This window comes from Schistocerca nitens, chromosome 1 (assembly GCF_023898315.1).
Source record: "Schistocerca nitens isolate TAMUIC-IGC-003100 chromosome 1, iqSchNite1.1, whole genome shotgun sequence".
Classification (NCBI taxonomy): domain Eukaryota; kingdom Metazoa; phylum Arthropoda; class Insecta; order Orthoptera; family Acrididae; genus Schistocerca; species Schistocerca nitens.
Window position 1 is genome coordinate 150,155,182 of NC_064614.1, and position 19,906 is coordinate 150,175,087.

Sequence of the window (19,906 nt, forward strand, 5' to 3'; positions counted from 1 at the left end):
AGAGAGTGTGTGTGGGTGCTAAGGAGGCATCTGCTGTTTTCATCACCCAATGAACTGCTATGACACCCTAATCAGAGAGGTATGTTTGGATTTCTGCCTCAGTCAGACCAATGAGCAGCCTAGTGTAAGTAACACCATGGGAAGAATTCAGTCTTCTATGGGTCTCGACACAAACAGAGTAGCCACGGAAGAGCAAAGTTGCAAGCAGTTGTTCTTGAAAATCAGAAGTGGTCTCCAAAAGCAAAGTGCCATTGTGTAAACAACAGCAGGATTTCAGAGAGCCAACAATTCCCATAACACCTTTCTGAATAATAGATTAATTTACTGTAGTGAAGGACTGACTGTCTTCAGTATGTGAAACCATGAGGAACTGTGGTGCAGCTGGGAGGGTCTTTGAATCATTAGTCTCATTCCATTTATGTTTTGTAGCTGCTGACTGTGAAGATGATTGACTCATTGTGAGAAAATCCCCCATGATTGCCTGTCTCCAATGGTGGCGCTCCTACTGACTGTGTGCCCCATTCAGAAGGGAGCACACCCGCCTTAGGTGATTGTTCACACCTCAGGTCACACCTTCTGAACACCTGACAGAGGGACCAATCAGCGATGTGGGAAGATATAATCTCAGGCAATCACCTCTCCCTGGGCCCAACCTGTACCAGGGGATACCTGTCGACCCAGGGGTGCAAATTATAAGTTACCCAGTCATCTGTTATGTGTCAGATGCATGGGCTGGCCTTCAGGAGCACACAGGGAGGAAGAAGAAATAGAAGAACCTCAAATGCCAAAGCAGAGGAAAGATAGGAGAAGGTGAATAAAGAAAGAAGAAAAAGGGAACAAAAAACGATGGAGAGTATTTTGATACTGTCTACTGAAAATGCAAAATAGATTTCCAGAAAAGCCCAGACATGTTCCTCAAGGGAGGGGAAAAAGAACAGTAAAAGGATAGACATGCAGCATGGAAGGGAAAAGATGCTCCAAAAGCTGGGCCCCGTGGTAGCCAAGCACAAACCTGTCAAAGAGTAGTGAGCCTCCTGGGGGATGGAAATGTTCTGCAGGGGCCGCACGTCGTAGTGAGCATGGCTAAGAACAGGTTGAGATGGACAGAGGAGGGTATGGACAGAGTGAGAGGGAGGAAGAAATGGACAGAGGGAGTGGGGGGGGGGGGATGCATGCAATAGGTGGAAGATGTAGATGGGTAGAGAGGGGTAAGCAGGTGAAAAATGAAGTCTGGGAGGTGGAGATGGAAAGAGAGTGGGGGAGGATAATTTGGTCAGAAGGAGGGGGCAGCAAGAGGCGGTTAGAGAGAGAGGATGGAGGAAATGGACAAAGGGAGGGGTAGGAGGGGATGACTAGACAAAGAGATTGGGGAGGAGATAGATAGATAGATAGATAGATAGATAGATAGATAGATAGATAGACAGAGGTGGGAGGATGAGGTGGACAGTCATACGGAGGAAGAGGTGGACATGGAGTGATGGAGGAGAAGATGTATTCAATATTGTGCTGAATGCATATGCAGGAGAAGCCAAGGGGAAAAGGCTAGCATAATATATAAAGGTGAAATATTGAAGGTTTCTTGGCCAATATACTTCAGACTTTTATGCAATACTCTAATAAACATTCATATGGACAAAGACTACATGTTTCTTTAATACAGATAACGGATAAATATGTATGTAATATATAAAGGTGAAATGCTGTTGGCAAAAAATGTTAAAAGTTCTTGACCAATTCACTTCACTTATTACATGATACTCCAATATACATTTAAACAAAAACTGTATATACAACAAAATGCAGTTTCATTTTCTTCCTCACAGTCAGTTTTAACAAAAAACAGCAAAGTTGTATTTATGGCTTATCGGCTTATGATTAGACTGCTGAGTCATCCAAAACTTTGCAATTCTACCTGTTTGCAGACCAAAACTGTGGGGAGATGGACAGATAAAAAGCGAGAGAGAGAGAGACAGAGAGGGGGGGGGGGCAGGGAGAGATGGACAGAGGGAGGGGGAGGGAGGAGGAGAAGGAGATCAGGATGTATATCCAATTCCAATAGATATTACCAATTGCAAAGCATTGCCAGATTCGTTAGTAAGTAAATAAAAGCAAGCTTGTAAATGGTAAGCTTGTAGCCACATTTACATATGAATGTGTAAAATGAATGCAAAATGTCTCGTTCTGCTTGATTATGTTTAATCATACAAATGGCCCCAGAACAAGAGATTAACTAAGATGTAAATGTAGGTTTCGGTGTACCCTAAGGAAGTTCTACATAATCATTACTGTCCATAAAATACATATGTGGCCTAATCAATAACATTAGAAGCCCCATGAGTATTAGTGTTTGATGTTGATGTATACAGAGAAGACGCAATACCAGCAAATTGAAGTGAACTGCAGAGGACTGACACATTGGTGTACTGACTGGTACTTTACCCTCATCATAATAAATTTGGCATATTTAATATAAATAGGAGAAAGAGCTATTATAGTTTGATTATATGATTGACAAACAATCACTGGAAACAAACATTACCATTGAATATTTTGGAATATGCTTAAGCAGTGATTTAAATTAGAATGACCCCATAAAACTAATCATAAGAAAGGCAGATGCCAGCCAAAGATTCCTCACACAGGATGTAGCTTCCAAGACTCTTTTCAGACTGTTATTTGAGTATACTCCACAGTCTTGCTCCCTTAACAGATGGTGCCCATAGAAGGAAACCAAGGAAGAGCAGCACATTTTGTTAGGGGCATGTTTAGCAAGCACAAAAGCATGATGGAGATGCTCATCCAATACGACAACATTGTTGTCATGAAATGTATTTTGGTATCAAGTAGAAGGCAAAAATAATTCTTTGAGTAAGATAGCATCATAAATGAACTGATGAGACGGTTAGCTGTTGTGAAAGAGCCTTCCAACTAGATAATATTAGACTCCAGGGAATCACAAAAGCAATAGTTGTATGGAACATTTTTGGAAAAGAATTTTGAACAAATATTTAGAAGACAAAGACTTTTATAAAAACTTGTTTGTGGGTAAATATTAAGTAATATGTGCAGGATGTTGTAATGCAATGAAGTCAATAATACAATAAGAATCTTACAATACCATAGGGTATCAATATCTTGAGTAAAATAAAAATATCTTTTTATAAGAATGAGTTCATTAAAAAACTGGTTATTTCACAATTAAATATTTATATTCTACATATATGAATTATTGTTGAAACATTGTACTTGAAATTCTGTAAATTCATTTTACTAATTTTTTAAATACATGGTACAGTTGTTATTGTTAGAAACATAAACTCTTTGGTTTACATGGTATATCTCTGTCCTTCTTCATTGTGCTTAGGCTCACAGGAATGTGGTTGAAAGTGGAGAGAATTGGTAGGAAGTAGTTATAAATACAGGTCAAGTGCTTTTGTAGACCTGCTGAAAGTAGAGGTATTCTGTGTTAATTGTTCAGAGTGTGAAATATTGCTGAATGTAAAGATTTTAAGTTTCAGAAATTTTATTTTCTTTGGTAAGTTGTAGAAGCCACCTCAGTTTCACAATTGTTTCATGTGTGAATTTTCTTCATATTACAAGAGGATCTATAGATATTAGCATGCTCCTACAGAAAACAATGAGGCCACCAACTAGATAATCAGCTAAGTAATATTATACAACTTTTAATGTGGATGTGTCCTTCAATGCAAATTACTTCAAAAATAATGACTGATGTCCAATCTGAAAACAGGCCACTGAATATGCAATATTGAAGTGGCACATTACACTGTACATGTAAGAAAGATTTCTGTGACATATTTTCTGCCTGACACTCTTAAAAGTTATCAGCTACACTGACACAATATAAAAAACACTAGCATCTGACTAAATAATACAGGGTTTCCAAAAGAAGGGCCAGAAAAAATAATTTTTGGGAGTCTCAAAAGGAACAAAGTCCTGAACAAAGCAGAAAAATAATAAAAACAAACATAATCTATGTACAGTATTCTTATTTGTAACTAGATCAGGAGCTATTACCTAGACTGGCACTGGTTTGCCAAACCAGTTCTGCAGTTTTATCTTGTAGGCGGTTGTATTTGTCTTGATAATCAATACGAGCAAAAAATACTCCATTAAATCCCATTTGTGCCAAGATGGAACCCATCTCACGGGAATGTCCAAATGAATCAATTTTCCATGCAGCAAGTGGTAATGGTTCAGCACCAAACATGTCATGAATCCTCCTGGGAAACAGTTAGCTCTTTAAAAACTGTTGTCTGCCAGAGTGATTATAAGAGAGCTAGAGTGAGACATTGCAGTTGACCTAAGGAATCTACTGGGCTATAATACCAAAACATGTTATTACCTGAATCCCCATGTCAGTTGATCTATAAGGCTCTGATAGTAAGTAGTGGCTTCATCACTGCTTGTGATTCCTCCATTAGCTATTGCCAGTCTCCCAGATCTAACAAGTTCTTTCACTTGTTGTTGTTTCCTTGCTTTCTGTTCTCTGAACCATCGCCACAAGTAGTATGTCTCCACTTGAACAAATCTGTAACATCCGTAACAGCAAAATATTTTCATATTGAAAGATAATTTGATTGGAAACAGTCATATATGTACTTGGAGAACTGGACACAAATGCGCATACGTGCACATGCGCACATGCATACACGCTCACTCACTCTCACTCTCTCTCTTCTCTCTCTCTCTCTCTCTCTCTCTCTCTCTCTCTCTCTCTCTGTGTGTGTGTGTGTGTGTGTGTGTCTTGCCTCACATTCCACATACACATAAAAGAAATAATTATGAAAAACATCACACAGAATCTGCAAAATAAGTCAACGGCAGGGTAGTTGTTCATCATGTTCTGTGCATCCCATCAAAAACGAGATAACTTAGGTATATGGAATAAGTTAAAGAAAATTCATTTGAGAAAATTTTAAAATTACAAGGATATAGAATGACTAGTACTTGGCTTCAGGAAGAAAAGTTCTAAATTCTGCCAGTAGATATGTATAAAAGTACAAAAAGAATCCTAGCTCATGGAACTATTAGTTTCTTGCTTAGGAGGAAAGAGGAATAGAAACAAATGACAAGTCACTCAGATACAAGGTTGAAAGGGATGTGCCTATTGTGAGCAAGAGGGCAAACAAAGATGAATGGGTAGGTGTCAGGAAGACTAAGAGGGCAAAGATAGCATACTGGTAAGGACTGTGTCAGCTTGACTCTGGAGATATGCACCAGACTGAGAAGTATTGATGGATAAAGGAAGGAAAATGAGAAATGAAATGAACAGTGCAATTAATGAATTAGGAGGAAAATTCAAAGAGAGAGGGGGGGGGAGGGGGAGTGTGTGTGTGTTAGGAGATGTTGGACAGCTGACCTGCATGTATTTGTCATGCAATCAAAATTATTCCATTTTTTATTTGCAGGTGAAGCCACAAAGATTTTAGTCTCCCCTTGTTCCCACAACAGGTGGATCTATTTCAACCTGGGGTCTGAGTGACTCTCCAGCCATCGCCAACTTATTCCTCCTATCAAGAGTATTTAGGATTTGCCTTCCTCACGATATAGACTAAGACAAGCAACTCACTGTAACATTACCTCACACACCTCCACTTATTACGATTCTGGCTTGCCAGAATGTTCAGAAGTAGCACCCTTCAGTTCATACAAGTACATATAAAACAAATTTCAAAGGCAGAATTTAGTGATTAAAATGCCAGGCCAATAGTGTTTACAAATTTTTTGTAGTGGTGTGGGAGCAGAATGAATTTCGAAATAAACTTAAACTAACAAATTATGAATGAAATGGCATATTAAATAAATGCCTGCATTTCAGTTATGCATAAACAATTTTTGACAAGAAATAAAATTTTCTAAATGCACTTTCAGGTGTGTGCGATTTTGTAAGCACTTCTTGTCCCACTCACTCAGCACTAAGGTGCCTTCTTGCACTAATTTTTCTGTTGCACTACACATGCTCGCACAGATTTTAGCATGAAGTATTGATCAACTCACATCGGTCTTTTGACCAAGTGCCTCGCAGAAATCGTGTCTGCCTCTGAATTCTGAGCTCCACCATTTATCATGACAAACCTGTATACAGCGAAAACCAAAAGTAGAAACCCATCAACAAACCATTTCCCAAACCAACCAGGATCCTCGCTAAAGATTCCCTCCAGTGGAAAACAATACTTTAGGAACAAAGTCACAAGGCAAATGACTGAATCACAGTAAGCTCAATTTCCTATAAGTTCTATTTAATTAACTTTAATCAGTCCTTCCTACTTCCAAACACCAAAATTTGCATGCATGTGCAATTACAGTTTTAATACCCTTCAAATTGACCACTAAATTCTTTGCCACACTCTTATACAAAGCATAAATCAATACATATCTTACTTAAATCCACAAGGTCACTGACCTCCACGCACCCTCAGAGCCTGAACTTCCCCCTTTTGCACATTTACAGTGCCACAATAAACTAACAAATTACTAATGAATCCCCAAATAAACATATAAATTATCCCTCCAAAATTACTACCACTAATTACAGATAAGAACAGCTTTCCACTTCTGCCCTTTCTCTGTACACCCTTAGCAATTTTAAACTTCTCTCATTTCCACATATGCAGCAGCAATGACCGTAACATTCTACGGTACCAATGCCAATCAGTCTCACTAGAACCACATTCGTCCTTCATGTACCAATTTGTACGAACTTCATTACACAGACTATCCCCATCCACACTATTTACTTCAGCCCTCTAAATTTTCTGTTAGTTCTTCCACCCATTTCACCAATTCACTAACCGCATCATGCACAACTTTACCATTTTTCCCCTCCAAAATATCAACACTTGCAGCTTCAACAAAATCACACATCAATTCACTGTTTAACACTTTATCTTCCTGAAATAATACATCAATGTCTAAGCCACAATCACCATAAATATTCATCTCAGCAACCTTATCTGCTGATACACCATTTAAATCACTACACAAATTCACATCAGAAACCTTACTTTCCTCCGTCGACAAATTATCTTTATGTGAATCGTACACAACTTTATCCTCCGCTGCTACATTACAACAATTGCTGCTACCTTGTCATACAATTTTAGGACTTCCAGCCTTGCTACATTCTGCTGTGATTGGACAAAAATCAGTACACACTGCCATTTCTACACCTCTTTCATCCACATTAACCTCCGATCTTACTTTCCATATATTCTCACATTCATACTCTGACAAATGTTTTAGATCCACACATTCATCTATAAGTTTCATTTCACTTGACAAATGTTTTAGATCCACACATTCATCAATAAGTTCATTTTGTCTTCATTCATGACTAGAAATGGGTAAATTCCTTCCTCCAAAGTATCAATACCAGTAGCTTTTACATCATTAAATAAATTACCATTACTCTGTTCCTTTAAACAGAAATCACCTACCTCTGCCGATACATTTTTAACTTCAACTGCTAGCAAGACCAATACTAAGCCTCCCTTAGTAAGACTGATGCTTGCCACTGAAACACAATCACCCTCACTTGCAGCTGGCGAGTCCAAAGCTACACTGCCTTCACTAACATCAACGCTTTTCGCTGACTCACAAATACTTACTACTAAAACACCTTCTTTACTGCAATTGCAAATATTTGCTAATACCTCTTTAGAACTCTCCACACAATTTGCTTTCACAAAATTCGTCTCCTCTTTAGCTTCTTTTCGAACCACTGAATCTTTCCATTCATCACCATTCACACACCCATTCATTACACATTCGTAACTTACTTCATTCACTGCAAATTTATTCCCATTAATTTTGCTTAAATCTCTCACAAATCTATGCTTCTGCCGTTCGCACCTGCTTTTATTGAAAGAGACACCTATATAGCCTCCCTCTTTAACATACTTCATATTATGTATTTGTTGACTTTCTCCAAACCTATCAACATTTATACCATTACTATTATCTCCAGTCCTTTTCATCGCCTGTTCAGATCACCATCCCCGGACCTGAGATGTGGCAAACATCAGTTTCCCAACTGGTTGTTACATGATTGCACTTTGAATGAATTTCTTCCATCAAATCTGGATTCCTTGTTGGGCCCCGTTCACAGAAGTTATCACTCCTGTTCATTTTCTGACCATTCTGCTCATTCCAGCTACTATCTCCCTGAGAAGTCCTTTGATTTCTCTCACTATTATTATTTTGGTGATGATTATCTGTATTCCCATTTTGATAACTACTACCCGGTTTGCTCTGAGGTTTGAACTTCAAAGCCCTCTCTAATTTTTCTATGAATTCTAAAAATTTGTCCACAGAATCACATGGACTATGGACAAGATCCCACTGCAAAATTTTGAGTAATCACCTTTTTAATGTGGTGATTTCCGTTAAAACCCCAATGGATGTTTCACATGCCTAAGCTTGCCAAGTTCGCGCTTGCAAAAATCTCTTATCATCCCATTACCGTACATGTAACTCTGACCATTTAAAAATTCATTTTGGATCCATGTCTGTTTTGCCTCCCTCCAAAATTTATTCAAAAAACACTTTTTGAACTCTTCATACGATTCACATGAACTACATTTAACATTTGCCCAAGACAGTGGGTCTCCCTCCAAATGCCGTTTAACATATTTTATTTTCGCTTTGTCCGACATGCCATGAACAAAAGCCAAGAAATTTACTGGGTGATATCTTCCATCATCTTTGTAACATTTCACAGATCCGGTATTTGCCCAAGGGATGTTCATAACTGGCATGACCTGTTGGGAGGCTAACGAATTCAAATCACTTTTTATCTGTTGCACTTGTTTTTTAAATTCATTTCCACAAGTGATACTAAACTCTATTTTATCTTTAATTTTGCCCACTTCTTTCTCCCCCTCACCTACACAATTGGCAATGTCACTAATTGCTAAATTTACATCGCTTTTATGAGCATCTTGCACTTTTATACAGCCACTTACCTTGTCCCCAATTTCCGTCTATATCTTATCCATTTTTTCCCCAAGATATTTTTACACTGATTCAATTTTAGATTTTACTATTACAACTCCATCTGTAATTTTCCCCATATCCACTCAAACACATTTTAATTTATCATAAATTGCTTTTTCAAGGTTACCCATAATTTTTTCAACTTCCTCTTTCACCGTGGAACCTATTTCAGTTTGCATTGTACTTATATAAGTCCGAATTGTATTTGTAACCATCTGCAATGTGCCCATATCTGTTTGAATTGTACTGATATTATTTGTCTTTCCCTGAATCATTTGCATTAGCTGAGACATCATATCTCCCCCAAATTCATTCCCCGTGCCTGAATTCCTACTAGTTACACTTTCACACTCTGATTTCAGACTAACTGGCTCACTTCTGTTTTCAGATTTACACATACTAGGTGACTGTTTTATATTCGTGAGATCTATAAGTGGAGCTTGAACTTCAGAGTTAAACACTATCTCACTATTTGCGCAGGCACTTATCTGATCTGAGATGGTTCCCTCTGCCATGGTGATGCTGTCGGTTGTAGTGGAAGTCGACACTGAAGACTGCCCTGGCGTACTCGAAGACACTGCCGTCATATTACTGTTGATCAGTGTCCGCGACTGGAGAAGTCACCTGATGTAGTTTTAGCCGCTGCCAGTTACCACGTGTTCCAACCGTCTCCGATACTGCTGTTTGTTAAATGCACTAACCGCTACTGTTCCCTGCACTCATCTTATTTAGACTCTGAGCCCCCACACAAATTGCCTTTAACATGATATATTAGAACCTCTATCGATAGTATGTGTTAGCTGTAAAAATTACTGCGCAATGTCACTATTTCCAGAAATCTACTTGTGGAAGAAAACTGATCTCACACTAGTTTTGCAAAGGTTTTTACACTTCGCATAGTACACTGAGTAACAGATAGCAAAGGAATTACCACTTTGCAGGACACAAATCCTGGATGAGCCCCCAATTGCGGGCTTTCAAATAAATGAAATGATGGCCCTCAACTACGTACCCACAGACTCAGAGTTGAAATATTAAAAGGTTTTGGCTGGTTTCGTTGACTGGGGGCTGGGATACATAGCATTACAAGCCAAATACTGCTGAGTCTACAGTATACGATATTAATATACACATGAATCGAATGGTCAAAGGTTCCTATCACTCGGCAACTGCGAATTTTGAATGTAACATAGACATTTATACATGAAAGATTGCAATTAAATAAATTCTGCAGGTACTATTTTAACGACTTTAAATGATGAGTACAATAGCAGAAGTACCTTTAAGAATGCCCTTTATTACTGTAAAACACATATTGGTGTTGATGGTCCTGCAATTAAATAAAATATAAGTTGAATAACAGGGAAGCAATAGATTCCTACTTCATGTAATTAGTTATGAACAACAACATAGCTTGCGAGATATTCACTTCTAAGTGCATACTACGTCTTCACTGCAGAAGCCACGGAAGTCTCACAAGTGCACAAGACTGCCATACTGTCCAGGACTCTCTCGTGTCCTCTCCAATCCTGTCCAGAACTCCCCTGTCCTCTCTCGAAACATTGATCCTCCCCACTTCCATATAGTCTCTCCACGTGTCCTTTCTGGAATGATTGCTGTGATTGGCTAGAGCGTTCCCGCCCTGTCTCCAAGCCAATACACACTCACAAACATAATGAAACACATTCAAAATACTAGATTTACATTTAAATAACTTGAAATTAAATAAATATTCCTATGGCTGGACTATAAACACACATTATTAAATACATAAACAAATTACATGTACATATGTCAAAGAAATAGAACAGAAGTAAGGCAGTAGACTAATGTCTCTGTGCTTTCTAAAACACAGTAAATAATTGACCAGTTTCTTCATGCATAGTATATATTGGATATAAACAAAGACATAGATGAATAAATATATTTATAAGAATGCTCCTACCATTTTGGTGTGTGTGTGTGTGTGTGTGTGTAACTGTGGAGTACTTATGGCCTGACACGATCGATAGTAATCAGCTACTTTGACCTCCAATAACTCATGTACTATTCAAGTTACACACCTGTAATTTATATTTAGGAAATTTGTTGCTGGGTGTTACTTTTATAATTTATCAACATATACTAAACTTTAAACTAATAAAGATATTGAAAATCTTATTACACCATCCGAATCATTGTGCAAATAATGGTAATGTACATGTTTCTTTTTGAGGTGTCATGTTTCATCTGGCTATTATTAATTTCTATACAGACTGTGAAATGTTTGCCATTAAGGTTTCACAAAGTCCACCATCTTTGGCACTCCCGGCATGTCTCCTTCATCGACACAGAATCACCATGAAATTCCAGCCACACGTCACCTGGACCACATGGTCCAGCCATTGTGCGGCATCATGCAGTTGCTTATGAGCAGCTGCTTGCCGAGTGGCCCAAGTGGTGACCACTAACTCTGAACTTAAAATATTTCCAGGACACCACAACTCGCCCATTACCTCACAAACTCCATTGTAATTTTTGCTGAGAATCCTACTTGAAGAGACTTCAAGCTTTGTGGTAACTTGTTACATAGATGTACACCCTCATACCTTACACTGCTGTGGACTGTACATAGCCACTATAGTACACTGAATTCTCAGTTATGGAATTGGGTCTTGGAGATGAAATGAGCAATATATGGACACAGTATTCAGATTACAGAGAAGGGCCATAAGGATAATAATAAAAGGCAACGATTGGTCTCATTATACACATTGGTGCTTGTTAAGATTGCAACACATTGAAGGTTATTGAAACAAATGTCAAATTGATACGAAATGCTCTACATACAGTATTTCTACATGCAGTAAACTTCATCACTAAATTTACATACTAATATTACAAAATACAAATTTATATTATTTGCATTGTTGTTTTTGGTACTCCTAAAAATTATTCTATAGAATAAAATGGGTTAGCTAGCAAGAAGCTCTGCAATTTTTCCTTCAATAATTTGATTAGCATACTTCTGATGTGTTTACACAGTTTGTTATATATTTTGATCACTTTGTAGTTATGACTATGGTTTGTTCTTTCCTCATCTGTTTCCTGGTAATAGCAGAGAGTACCAGTTCTTTTACTATAATCATATCTTTGATTTGTTACATTTAAATTTGGTAGTTCACTGAGTATGTAATTAACACTTTCTAGGATATATAAATTAATTACATTTAGCCAACTACAGATTATCTCCTTCCACTAGAGAGATACAACATAGTATTCAGGCAATAACTTTTTATTTCCTAAAGCTCAAACACCAATCAACTGAAAAATCTAAGTCAATACAAAGAATACTAACAAAAATCTAAAAGTTAGGCAGATTGTCCATGTGCTCATTGCCACAGAATAATGCTGCATTTCACTGTGCATTCATAGATGTTCTTCTGGTGATTCCCACATACAGTTAAAATAAATCTTATACTTAGTGAACAGGGGGTTGCAATGAGTTCTGCTATCTGCTATTACGATTACTCTAATTGATTTCTTCTCAATTACAAGTTCATTTATTTGTTTGCTATTTTCCCAGAGTATTAATCCATATTTTAAAATAGACTGAAAAAAGGCAAAATATGGTGTCCTTACATATTCAGAAATGATAAATGACATCAGTTTTTTCACCAAAGTATATTACTCTTGGTAACTTAACTGTTACCAGTTCTACGTGGATGTCCCATGTTAGTCTTTTGTCAAAAGTAATGCCCAAAAGAATTAAATTTCATTTTTCTCTTTTTGCAATCTTTGATAGACTGAACCACATATTCTGCATCTTATTTACATTTAATAGTAAACCATTTGCACTGAACCAGGATGCTGCACCTTCTTTCACCAAAGTCATTCCTCTGACAAGGTCTCCAAATACAGGGTGTTTCAAAAATGACCGGTATATTTGAAACGGCAATAAAAACTAAATGAGCAGCGATAGAAATACACCGTTTGTTGCAATATGCTTGGGACAACAGTACATTTTCAGGTAGACAAACTTTCGAAATTACAGTAGTTACAATTTTCAACAACAGATGGCACTGCGGTCTGGGAAACTCTATAGTACGATATTTTCCACATATCCACCATGCGTAACAATAATATGGCATAGTCTCTGAATGAAATTACCCGAAACCTTTGACAACGTGTCTGGCGGAATGGCTTCACATGCAGATGAGATGTATTGCTTCAGCTGTTCAATTGTTTCTGGATTCTGGCGGTACACCTGGTCTCTCACGTGGCCCCACAGAAAGAAGTCACAGGGGTTCATGTCTGGCGAATAGGGAGGCCAATCCACACCGCCTCCTGTATGTTTCGGATAGCCCAAAGCAATCACACGATCATCGAAATATTCATTCAGGAAATTAAAGATGTTGGCCATGCGATGTGGCTGGGCACCATCTTGCATAAACCACGAGGTGTTCGCAGTGTCATCTAAGGCAGTTTGTACCGCCACAAATTCACGAAGAATGTCCAGATAGCATGATGCAGTAATCGTTTTGGATCTGAAAAATGGGCCAATGATTCCTTTGGAAGAAATGGCGGCCCAGACCAGTACTTTTTGAGGATGCAGGGACGATGGGACTGCAACATGGGGCTTTTCGGTTCCCCATATGCGCCAGTTCTGTTTATTGACGAAGCCGTCCAGGTAAAAATAAGCTTCGTCAGTAAACCAAATGCTGCCCACATGCATATCGCCGTCATCAATCCTGTGCACTATATCGTTAGCGAATGTCTCTCGTGCAGCAATGGTAGCGGCGCTGAGGGGTTGCCGCGTTTGAATTTTGTATGGATAGAGGTGTAAACTCTGGCGCATGAGACGATACGTGGACGTTGGCGTCATTTGGACCGCAGCTGCAACACGGCGAATGGAAACCCGAGGCCGCTGTTGGATCACCTGCTGCACTAGCTGCGCGTTGCCCTCTGTGGTTGCCGTACGCGGTCGCCCTACCTTTCCAGCACGTTCATCCGTCACGTTCCCAGTCCGTTGAAATTTTTCAAACAGATCCTTTATTGTATCGCTTTTCGGTCCTTTGGTTACATTAAACCTCCATTGAAAACTTCGTCTTGTTGCAACAACACTGTGTTCTAGGTGGTGGAATTCCAACACCAGAAACATCCTCTGTTCTAAGGAATAAACCATGTTGTCTACAGCACACTTGCACGTTGTGAACAGCACACGCTTACAGCAGAAAGACGACGTACAGAATGGCGCACCCACAGACTGCGTTGTCTTCTATATCTTTCACATCACTTGCAGCGCCATCTGTTGTTGCAAATTGTAACTACTGTAATTTCGAAAGTTTGTCTGCCTGAAAATGTACTGTTGTCCCAAGCATATTGCAAGAAACGGTGTATTTCTATCGCTGCTTGTTTAGTTTTTATTGCCGTTTCAAAGATACCGGTCATTTTTGAAACACCCTGTATGTACTGATAGTTTATTCATGGAATAGGACTTCTGATGGGACCAACATAAAATAACATAAATGGCCCAAAAATATAAAATCTGGAAGTGTAAAAACAGGTTTAAATTTTTAAATCACATGTAAGTGGAAAGAGTTTTGCCCCTACTGAAATGAAAACCTGTGTGTGCCCATGGAGTACAATTAAAGAATTTTTCTACCTTGGAGAGTAATCATACTCTTAAAAATTCTAGAAACAATATGGGAAGCTTATTACTTTTCCTTCAGTTTTAATCACTTCTATTGAAACACTATCATCTCTGTGCATGTTCCTACCTTCGTACCTTGAATATTAACTTTGTGATACAAAGCTCATCTGAATAATGTTTTATTATTTTATACTGCTTTCACTGCAGCCAATCAAACACCAAGAATTGAAAATACTGAATATGTACCTGAATTTTATCAAACCAATCCCTACTATGTAGTCTAGCCACCAAGGAACTGTTCAAGCCCAAATTTTCTTCTACTAAAAGAAGAGTTATCAAAAGAGTCTGAAATTTGTAGGTACTTGTTGATCAGCTCATTATTTTCTTTTATGAAATCTCATTGTTAGGTAATTTGTGTTATTGAATTTATTTCATTCCAAAAAGGTCTTGTCTTATTCTTTCTTTGGAATGTATAATTTTTGCTGTTATGATGTGGTTGCTTAGAATTTTATGGTACATTTAGTGATGGTCTTTAAGTCTGTCACTAATGTCACGAAAAATCTTTTTAGTGTTGCATGATATTCCTTAGCGAACCTTAGTGTAGCGAGCATTTAATTTATTGATGCAGGTTATAAATGAACTTATGTTTTTCGCTTTCATTTTTAACAATTTTATACAACCATTTAAGTTAACCACAACCATTTCAGTTAACTACCTCACTTGTTACATTTGGACATAGCGTGGAGGTCCTCCTTTTTTTCCCCATAATGTGGTACAATATTTTTATAATATTAAATCATTCCTGTATCCTTGCTGTCCCTAACTACATCTGTATTATCACTTTTTTTTATTTGCTCATGTGAACAAAGCTTTGGTTGCTGAAGTGATGGATATAGAGTTACTAAAAGTATAATTGAAACAGATATTGAAGATATACACTGAAAAAAACATGGAATCCTTGACACAGAGATCGTTTCATAAATAATAATTTGGGATTTTAGAATTGTTTCTAAATAAATATTTATGCATCAGCAGGTGAGGATTTTGGTTTATAATACTTAGACATATTTCATAGTAAGCTCAACCCCAACTGTCACAAAAACTGATTTCAGAAAATAATTAATTTTATAACACATTCAATGCACTGAGCAAAGCAGAACTAACATGAAAATGAGAAATGCCACCAACTTTCCATGTACACTCTAGATAACTCATACCTTCTATCAGGATTGGTCAAAAGTTCATCAGTAACTGAATCCAATATGTACTGTACTCCAGCTTTTTGTATTTCTTGCTTGCCTGCAGAAAAATAAATGATACAGAATAGGGATGCATGAGGATAGTTGTTAGAACACACCCACCCACTCTCTCTCTCTCTCTCTCTCTCTCTCTCTCTCTCTCTCACACACACACACACACACACACACACACACACACACACACAATGGCTTTATTTCAGTGGTTACAAAATCAAGTTAAAAGAACAATCGGCAATTAAAAGTGGAATCTAAATCATTAACAAGTAAAGGTAACAACTCAACAAAAAATAGAGGCATTGAGATGTTGAAAGGAGCATAAATGAGACTGAGGACTTTGCTATAGCTGGTGGATGAATCCTTTCTTCACACACATCCAATGACACCAGGCTCAAACTCTTATGGGAACTGATGAAATGCTGTGAGTAATGAGGATAATGGACAGGCAGCAGCACTACATTCATAGTGTATGGATAAGTTGAGAATTAGGATCTGATGGGAGGTGTGTCAGGGTAGTCCATGCAGTTGCAATGACCACTGTATCCAGATGGCTTAGTGGTCAAAGCATCTGCCCAGTAGAAAGAGACCCAAGTTCAAATCCTGATCCAGCACAAATTTTCAACTTTCCCCACTGATTTCAATCAATGCCAACTCACAGCCCATGTCTGTAATTCCTTTGGGTCTTATTATATCCTACCTTGCTGCTGAGAAGAACACGTTCGATTTCAATAACTGCTTCACAATCCGTGTCATCTGAATCTTTCCCCCCTGACAACAGCTTTCCTGAATTATGTAGATGGCTGTTGTCCTTGACTTGTACCACATCCTTTGACCCATAATCCTTGTGGTCTTAGTCTCTGCTAGCCCCCTGCCACTCATGATTCTGCCCCCTCCCACCAGGACTCTGATTCTCCCTCTCAACTGCCAGCTGTCCCTCCAACCCTACCTCATGATCCCTGCCTCTTTCCTCCCCTCTCTACTTAATCTGACAAAATCCTCCCCCTACTGAACTGCAGTGTGTAGTTAAGTGCCACAGTCTGGTCATACAGGTCTATGTGTGTGTGTGTGTGTGTGTGTGTGTGTGTGTGTGTGTGTGAGTGAGTGACATACAGATAAAAAAGATGTATCCAAAACTTAGCAAAGTTATCAGATTGCTTTGTGTGTCTTTCAACAACTCAGTGCCTCTACGAGTAAGTGAGTTGGTGCTGTTACTCATTGAAAATGAAATTTGAAGTATGAGTCAATAGGATTTGGCAACTGCTTGGCATTGGTTGAATAGAATGATTTGATTTGGAAGGCTGCCATGTAGCCATTATATCATCTCCCCAGATGAAGTGGCTCACAACCTTTGAAACTATCCCACAGTACCCTGGTTCTTGGGCCCGGGTCATACTTGACACTAGTGAGAGGTAGCACATTATGACTGCTGTGCTATGAGTTCTCTGGTGTATTACCAGAGGCAAACTGAAGTCAAGCAGAAGATGATGGTCTGAGGTAGTGCAGAACTGAGATTCATCACTGAGAACAATGCAGTGATACTCTCTGCTAGTCCCCAACTAACGGCGTGAGATGACACTGTCAGTTGTGCCCCAGATGGCAGGTGCAAGTGTGAAGGGACACAGTGCACTTTGGACACAAATTTAGGTTTCCCCATTGGTGCGGTCAGACTCGGGTGACCAGATCCTCAATGAAATGTGTAGCTTTCCTTATGAACCACGCCAGTCTAACATCAAGTCACTGGCAAATCCAGAACCTCCATATGGGAGTTATGTTTGAAAAGAGCTTCTGCTTCCTTTCTGCTAGCACATTAAAGTTACCATTATCAAGTAACACATGCAATTTGGGATTAAGGAGTGGGTAAGAAAGTGTACAGATTTTCAAGAAAATCTTGGAATCAAACAATTTCAGATTCTGGTATTAGTTGTGGTTTCAATTTGAGCTGTAGTTAATAACACAGGTTCAACAGCTCCAATATTGGTTTCATACCCAACTGTCTCCTCATCTACAAATCAAGGAAAACAAGTGACTACCATGAGGAGATGAACCAACATAGTTTCCTGAATTAGTTCAAGGGGGCTTCTGGAAAAGTTGAATCAGTCAGCCGGCCAAAGTGGCCGTGCGGTTAAAGGCGCTGCAGTCTGGAACCGCAAGACCGCTACGGTCGCAGGTTCGAATCCTGCCTCGGGCATGGATGTTTGTGATGTCCTTAGGTTAGTTAGGTTTAACTAGTTCTAGGTTCTAGGGGACTAATGACCTCAGCAGTTGAGTCCCATAGTGCTCAGAGCCATTTGAACCATTTTTTTTGAATCAGTCACCTGTCATTGTAATGGATACTGTCCCATTCCATTAAGCTATTAAAGGTAAAGCTCCAATGATGTCAACAAGAAAAGCCAACATTGTCGAATAGTTGTAACACCAGAATGTGAAAATTCAGTATGATTTATGTAAGGTGGAGCTCATGGGGGTGGGGGGAGAGATCAGTTTCACAGTATGTTGTGGACAATGTAGCTAAACAATACAGCACAGGTTTCTTTGGCTTACACCATACCACTGCCACATCAACACCATTGAAATAATTGGGGCACAGATTAAACATTATGTGGTAACAAATAACAAATGCCACATTGTGGCAGAAATTCAAAGGCTGTTAGAGGAAGCAGTGGCACAAATAACACCATTTGAGTGGAGTAATGTTGTACATCACACACAACACTTGTTAAAGGAAACACGGAAAAGTGAGGTGAGTATAGAAAGTAATATTGAAAATATTATTATATCCTTGGGCAATTCCAATGATTCTTCCACAGACCAGAGCTCAGAGGAATACTCCTCTGAGCATGTATGACAGTCTACAAGCAAACTATAGTGATTGGCAAGCTCTCAAGCAGTTTACACTATTTTAATGTTATTAGTTATTTATTTCCATGAACAATTCAAGTCCATTATTACACCACTTTCCACATCTAATCTACATCTACATACGTACTTTGAAATCCATGGTGCGGTGCATGGTGGAGAGTACCCTTTACCAACAACTAGTCTTTTCCTTTCCTGTTCCACTCGCAGATAGAGTGAGGGAAAAATGACTATCTATGTGCCTCTGTATGAGTCCTAATTTCTTGTAACTTATCTCCATGGTCCGTACATGAAAAGTATGTTTGTGGCAGTAGATCGTTCTGCAGTCAGCATCAAATACTAGTTCGCCAAACTTTCTCAGTAATGTTCTTTGAAATTAAAGTCTCATCTCTCCAGGGATTCCCATCTGAGCTCCCAAAGCATATCCGTAACACTTACATGCTGATTGAGCCAAGTGGTAACAAATCTAGCAGCTTGCCTCTGAATTGTTTTGATGTCTTCTTTCACTTGGACCTGGAGAAGATCCCAGACACTTAACCAGTACTCTAGAATAGATCACACTAACATCCTATATGTGGTATCCTTTACAGATGAACTACACTTTCCTAAAATTCTTTGCCTTGATCATTTGCCTTTCCTGCCATGATACTTGCATGCTCATTCCATTTCATTTCTCTTCATATTGTTATACCCAGATATTTAAATGACATAACTGTGTCAAACAGGACACTGCTAATGCTGTATCTAACCATTACATGCTTTTTTTCCTACTCATCTGCATTAATTTACATTTTTCTACATTAAGACTTAGCTTTTATTCATCACACCGACTAGAAATTTTGTCTAGGCCATATTGAATATGACAAATCAACATAATTCATTTTGATTACTGTAAAAGAGAGTGTGCTTTATGTTGCTTTTGTTGAGACATACAAATAACAGGACCATGCTCTGTATAGATATGTAGCCAGTAGAACAGTTCCTAAGGGGAGGAACCCTCCACGGTATGCAGTCTCTGTAAAGACACTTCTAAATAAACAAAGATTACTGCGTAATAGCTGTAAAACAAAGCACAGGGCTATAGATGGAGAGATTCTGAATGAAATGTGTTTGGCTGTCAAGAGAGCGATGCATGAAACCTTCA

At 38.6% G+C, this 19,906-nt stretch overlaps 1 pseudogene; it reads right to left on the reverse strand.

The window, feature by feature from the left end:
- Positions 1-19,906, reverse strand: part of LOC126243660 (lysosomal alpha-mannosidase-like) — a 275,619-nt pseudogene that overhangs the window by 148,276 nt on the left and 107,437 nt on the right.